This window comes from Leptonychotes weddellii, chromosome 8 (genome assembly GCF_054177405.1).
Source record: "Leptonychotes weddellii isolate Sample4059 chromosome 8, ASM5417740v2, whole genome shotgun sequence".
NCBI lineage: Eukaryota > Metazoa > Chordata > Mammalia > Carnivora > Phocidae > Leptonychotes > Leptonychotes weddellii.
The window spans coordinates 123,064,112-123,070,589 of record NC_138376.1 but is presented as its reverse complement, the minus strand read 5'-3'; the positions used below and the strand labels follow the sequence as shown (position 1 = coordinate 123,070,589).

The 6,478-nt window shown below is 37.7% G+C and overlaps 1 long non-coding RNA gene across 1 annotated transcript in view; it reads right to left on the bottom strand.

Annotated features, from left to right (window-relative positions):
- The window catches only part of LOC115940912 (uncharacterized), a 124,363-nt gene that overhangs the window by 82,473 nt on the left and 35,412 nt on the right, over window positions 1-6,478 (bottom strand). The gene's annotated exons all lie outside the window — the stretch shown is intronic.

Genomic DNA, 6,478 nt, shown 5'->3' with positions numbered 1-6,478 from the left:
TTTTTCTCAGAATAGTTATAGATTTGTAAGCTGTAGTGATTTGAAATAACTTGCAGTTATTAACACATTTATCTTAATTTCTTTTTAAGTTAGGTACCAAAAATGTATCCACATTTTAAAAATGGAGAAAGAACTTCTTCCTCCATTTTTGAAAAGAAACACACCATGTGTCTAGATAGCATTATATGGTTCTCAAACCATTTTCCCGTATATTATACCACTTCATCATTTTAACCTCGTAGCAACCCTTCTGAGATATGCATGACAATATTTTTATTTTCATTTTCAACCAATCTTGTTGGTTAGGTCAGCCAGCAAACGTTAACTGCGTGCGTGAGGTGTGCTGGGCGCCATGCGGGAGGCCAGCAGCGTGCACGCCAGCCTAGTGGTGGAGCTGAACGAGGTAGGGTATGAATGAGGAAACAGCGGCTCAGGGATTCTAAGTGATTTGCCTTAAGTCACAAGCCTAGTAAGTAATGGGATGAAAGCTGGGACCCAAATCTTCTTCCTTCTAATCCACTGTACTTTCTTGTAAATAGCCTTGAGCCCTTGTGAAGTACCAAGAATAACTTTCAATAAATTATTGCATTAGTAGCATTTTAAAAATTGGAATCACACCTGTTACCATTGCTAGGTTATTCCATGTTGTTAAGTCTTTATGAGCATCCTAAAATATACAAGATTTTAATTATGGCAAGAAGAGCAAGACATTTTTTTTTTAATTGGGGTCACAGTGAATCATTATTGTTACTGATTTTAAAAAACCTACAATTTTAAAATGCTTTCAAAATGGATTAGAGGTTGATTATCTTCTACAATTCTAATCCTCTTCTACAATAGCCTAATCCATTAAACACTTAACAGATGTTCTGCTCAACATCCAGACCTGTGCTCTATAATTCCATGAATTAATTCAATTTATTAAATATATGAAAATCTGTAGACCCCACACTGAAATTGGTTAAGCTTAACTGCCATCCTATTCAATGCTAGAGAGAAACAGGAATGATTAAGAGGTTAGGTCTGGGGATGCCTGGGTGGCACAGTCAGTTAAACATCTGAGTCTTGGTTTCGGCTGAGGTCACGATCTCAGGGTCTTAAGATGGAGCCCCAGGTCCGGCTCCCCACTCAGCGGGGGAGTCTGCTTCAGATTCTCTCTCTCCCTCTGCCCCTCCCACTCGTGCTCTTTCTCTCTCTCAAAAATAAGTTAATAAATCTTAAAAAAAAAAAAGTAGAGGTTAGGTCACTGTGTGTGAGAAAACTTAGAGAAACAGATTATATATTATCTGGAGAAAAAATATTGAATGGAAACTTTAAATTGGCTTTGCCTACATTTGCTAATACTGTTTTTATGAGTTCTGTTCCTTTCCATTGTTTGTAACACTAAGCTAATAGAAGCTAAATAGTAATAAAATGCATGTTATGTAATGAATTTATAGAGACTGCCAGCCCTGATAGTGATAAATTCCCGTATCACTAAAATAGGTCAGGGAAATCAAAGTAATTTTCTCCAGTGTAGGCATCATCGCGTGCAAACCATTCTGACTTCTGTTTTGCTTGGCACAGCCTTGAAAGTCACTCAGAGCAGCTTAGGGTGGTGCCTGGAAGCTCAGACACCAGAGCCAAGCCGCCTGGGCTTGCTTTCTCCACGCATAAGGTGGTTTGCTTTTGTAATTAGGAAAAAAAACTGGCTTGGGACGCCTGGGTGGCTCAGTCGGTTAAGCGTCTGCCTTCGGCTCAGGTCATGATCTCAAGGTCCAGGGATCGAGTCCCACATCAGGTTCCCTGCTCAGCAGGGAGTCTGCTTCTCCCTCTCCCACTCCCCCTGCTTGTGTTCCTTCTCTCTCTCTCTCTCTGATAGATAAATAAATAAATATTTTAAAAAAAAAAAAAAAGGAAAAAGAACTGGCTTATCAGTCATGTTTTATTTTTGAAATGTGGGAGGGTGGAAGACCTGCAGAAGGAAAAAGTATTTGGAGGTTATAATTCCTTTGAAAGTTTTAATGGGAAAGGGGCAAGTGGCATTTTCATATCATATCAAAATGTTATGGTACCATAACCATGAAAATGTTAATGAGACCTTCTTCTATCCTAGAAGACTTTCATTTTCTTATGTCGTTAAACGTTATCAACCACAACAGCTACATTTTTTTTATCTGTAATCTTAATATTCTTATGTTTCACTTACTATGAAAAACTTGGCACATTATGCTTTTCTATTTTGTTTATAGGTGAATTACAGAAAATTTTTATATATATTCTATAGCTCAGTAGCCGTAGCCATGTATCTCAACTTATTTAGCATAAAGGCATTCTGGAGAGGCCCAAACAGGGGTTTAATTTCCCCACAGACCAATTAGCACCTGTTGTTTCTTAGCAGTAGTTCCTAGATTTAACCAGAACCAACCTTCTCCTGGCTTGTCAAGAATGTTAAAAATCAGGTGTCACTACAGTGAAAAATACTGTTAATGGTATTGGATTGGTGCCTGTAATTCTCCCTTTGAATAGGAGGATATTTACCTTTGTGGTTTAGTGATACGAACTTTAATTAATTTGTAACCAAAATTTAGTACATTGATAGTTCATGAAAATAGTATAAATGAAATATATGAGTTAGAAGAGACAGTAATGACACTGTAAGTTTGCCTATAAATAAAACCTACGAAGATACTAAAGAGCTTGAAACTCCAGGATAAAAATATCTTGAAGATAACATTTAAACAATTTTAAATATTTTTTGAGAAGATAGTTCAAAGCATGAATACATTTTTATCACTATATACATTTATAATTTTTGTAAATATTAAGCATTTTTATTTGTGCTACTTATGTATTGTCTTCTAACATTTTAGATTTTATTAATATCCATATTTGCCACTAGGTGTCAGTAAAACTCTAAGGTAAAGTTAACTTGCCTCCAGCTTCGCACATGGTAACTACAAAGAGAGACCTTGGGAGACAAAGAGTTCAAAAATACATTGTATTCCTTGGAGACTCTAGATTCACACTGAATATTTTATCTTGCCCTAAGCTCATCTGCCAGCTCTGCAGGGATGCCAGTGGACTCCAACCTGTATCTCAGACCCCGAAAATGGTAGTTTTAGACTGGACCTTAGCTGTCATATACCCCAGTCTTCTATCCAATACACTATGTTTGACAGACGATCATTTAGTCCTGGTTTAATCACTAAGGAGGGGGCTTTCACTTGATGAGCAGCTCTAGAATAGTGATTCTATCTCATTTAATTTTGTCTGCCCAGGCCCAGGCTGTGGTAAATAAATGCTTACTCAATTACATTGTTGGATAGTTCTCATTTTTAGAAATTTATCTTCTACTGGGTCAGAATCTGTCCCATTATTGCCTATGCTTTTTTGTCATAATCATGCCATTTGGCATGAGTGTGTTGCAGGGAAACAGAATAATTTTATTGCCATCTCAGCCCTATCCTACACTCCAATAAGCTTTTCCTTTTTTCCAAGTTTTTCTTTCTCGGAGTGAAATATCACTACTCTTCCCAATTATTCCTCATATGGCAGTTTCAGAGCTTCCTCACCCTCCATCCTGGCTACTGTTACCTCGAAACTCCTCTATTTGTTCAACATCATCTTAAACACCAGAATTAGCTATTCTACTAGAGATGTAATCTGACTCAGCAGGGAGTACTGTGGGACTGCTCTCTCCCATGATTTGGACATCACCAACTCACTTCCAAATTCAGATATCTAGAAACCTCATTTTTAAAACATAGGAGAGAAAAGGCCAAAATGATTTGTAAGCAGTCACTATGTCACAAAGTCCACACACATTGCAGTGGACCATCCAAAGCTCTTTTTAAATATTGCTAACTAATTCGGCTATTTGATTATTAACTCCACAACATATTGGAAGTAGCATATTAACAAGGAAAGAGGAACTGCTGTGGGAAGACCCATAGGCTAACACTTATAAGAAAAAGGCAGGGAAAAAAGCAATAACTCAAAAAGCACAGCAGTCTGGAGCCAAAGTTGAATGTTCCTCAGCATGCCCTGAATACATCATTACATTAAAGCACAGTACAGAGATTACTGTTTATGGAGGAAACACTTCTGGAATGGTGGAGTAAGGACCTCTGGAAATCTCCTCCATAAGGACAAGGAGAACACAGGCAAAAATTGTCAAAAATCAACATTTAAGAACTCTGGAAATTAACCAAGAATTTACAACAATGAACAACATTTATTCAAGAAAAATGACTGAATCTCAGTAAAAACAGTAAGCCTTGTGGCATTTGCCCTATTCCCTTGCCCTATTCCCATCTCCTTCTTCCCAGTTCCATGATAACCACGAAAACCAACAGATTCAGAACCACAGTAACTGAGAAAACCAGTAGCCTATCAGCCATTAAAAAGAAGCAAAATGGGCTTAGAGCTCCCCAAAAAGCCACATACCCAGAAAATTGTCAATGTTTGACCTGTCTGGCACCTCCCTAGAAAAGTCCATTAACAGGGCTTATCTTTATTTGACCCGACTCAGAGCTTGCTCAGTAAGGAAAGTCCTAATACCAGGGCATTTGTGTTAAAAAAAAAAAAAAAAAATCAGCAATTATTTAACATCACAGCTGCCTGAGGCGGAAGTATCTGTTGGAGCAAACAGCAAACTTGAAATGGAAACCTGGGGAATGGGATGACCATAGAAAGATTTGAAAAGCTTCAGTATATTACTGACAATACATATGTAGGGTGCTTTGTAGGGCTGTGTGTATGCCCAGGAAAGACCTGAGAAGGGCCTAATTTCTCATCTCTGGCTGACCTTCAGGATCTGCACAAGCAGGAGTTAAAAGCTAAGTCAGGGTTGTAAGCTGCCAAAATATTGAAGGCATGTCTCAACCTACATAGAAGTCCCTCAGCAAAGGGTGAAAGACTTACCGGTTCAGGGCATTTAAGGAAATCTCTGTCTAATCATTAGCTGACCAAGTAAGCTAACTGAGCAGAGACTTCAGAGGTAGCACACAGCAAAAAATCCAGATTTCACAGAATTTATTCAGGAAAACCATTAAACAGATAAACAGCAACAACAACAAACAGCAACAAAAAAATCCAGGTTGGAGGGGTAGAACAAGAATCTGATATCGAGTTACCATATTTTCATTCTTTAAGTTGTCCAAACGTCAATCAAAAAAAAACAAAAAACCAACATACAAAAAAATAGGAAAGTATGGCCCATGCAAAGAAAAAAAGCACTTGATAGAAACTATTCTTGAGAAAGTCCAAATTTTAAACTTGCTGGACAAAGACATTAATCAACTAGTATAAATGTGTTCAAAAAACTAAAGGAAACCCTGTCTAAAGAATTAAAGTTTGAGAATGATGTCTCACCAAAGAGTGAATATCAAGAAGTTAGAAATCATAAAAAAGAGCCAAATAGAAATTCTGGTATTGAAAAGCTCAATAACTGAAATGAAAAATTCACTACAGGGTCAATAACAGATTTGAGCTGGCAGAAGAGTCAATGAAATTGAAGTTAAGTCAAATGGAAGAATCCACTCTGAGGAACAGAAAGAAAAATGAAGAGAAATGAACAGAGCCTCAGAGACATGTGGGACACCATGAGTATACTAAAGACACATAATGGGAATCCCAGGAGAGGAAAGAGAAAAGTGCAGAAAGAACATTCAAAGAAACCATGGCTGAGAACATCCTCAACTTGATGAAAAATGTTAATATTTACATCCAAGAGACTCAATTCCATGTGGGATAAACTCAAGAGATCCACAATTACATCATAGTCAAACTGTCAGGAGACAGAAGCAGAGAGAATCTTGAGATCAGTTAAGACAAAAATAACTTATATACAAGTACTCAGTAAGATTAACAGCTCATTTCTCATCAGACACCATGGAGGGCAGACAATGAGTATATTCAAGGTACTAAAAAAGAAAATGCTGCCATTCAAGAAGTCCAACAAAACTGTTCTTAAAAATGAAGGAGGAAATATGGGACACCTGGGTGGCTCAGTCAGTTAAGCATCTGCCTTTGGCTCAGGTCATGATCCCAGGGTCCTGGGATGGAGCCCCACATCAGGCTCCCTGCTCAGCGGGAAGCCTGCTTCTCCCTCTGCCTGCTCTGCCTGCTGCTCCCTGCTTGGGCTCTCTCTCTGACAAATAAATAAATAAAATCTTAAAAAAAAAAAAAATGGAGGAAATAGTCTGTATAGGCCTATATCCATTAAATAAATTGAATCAATAATGATTAACTTTCCAAAACAGAGCACTAGGCCCACATAGGTTCACTGGTGAATTCTACCAAACATGTAACAAAGAAATTATACCGTTCTCTACAATTTCTTCCAATGACAGAGGAAGGGTAATACTTCCTAACTCATTCTATGAGACCAACATTACTCTAACACCAAAACCACCCAGACCTTATAAGAAAACTACAGACCAGTATCTCTTATAAACCTAGTTGCAAAAATCCACAACAAAATATTAGCAAACTG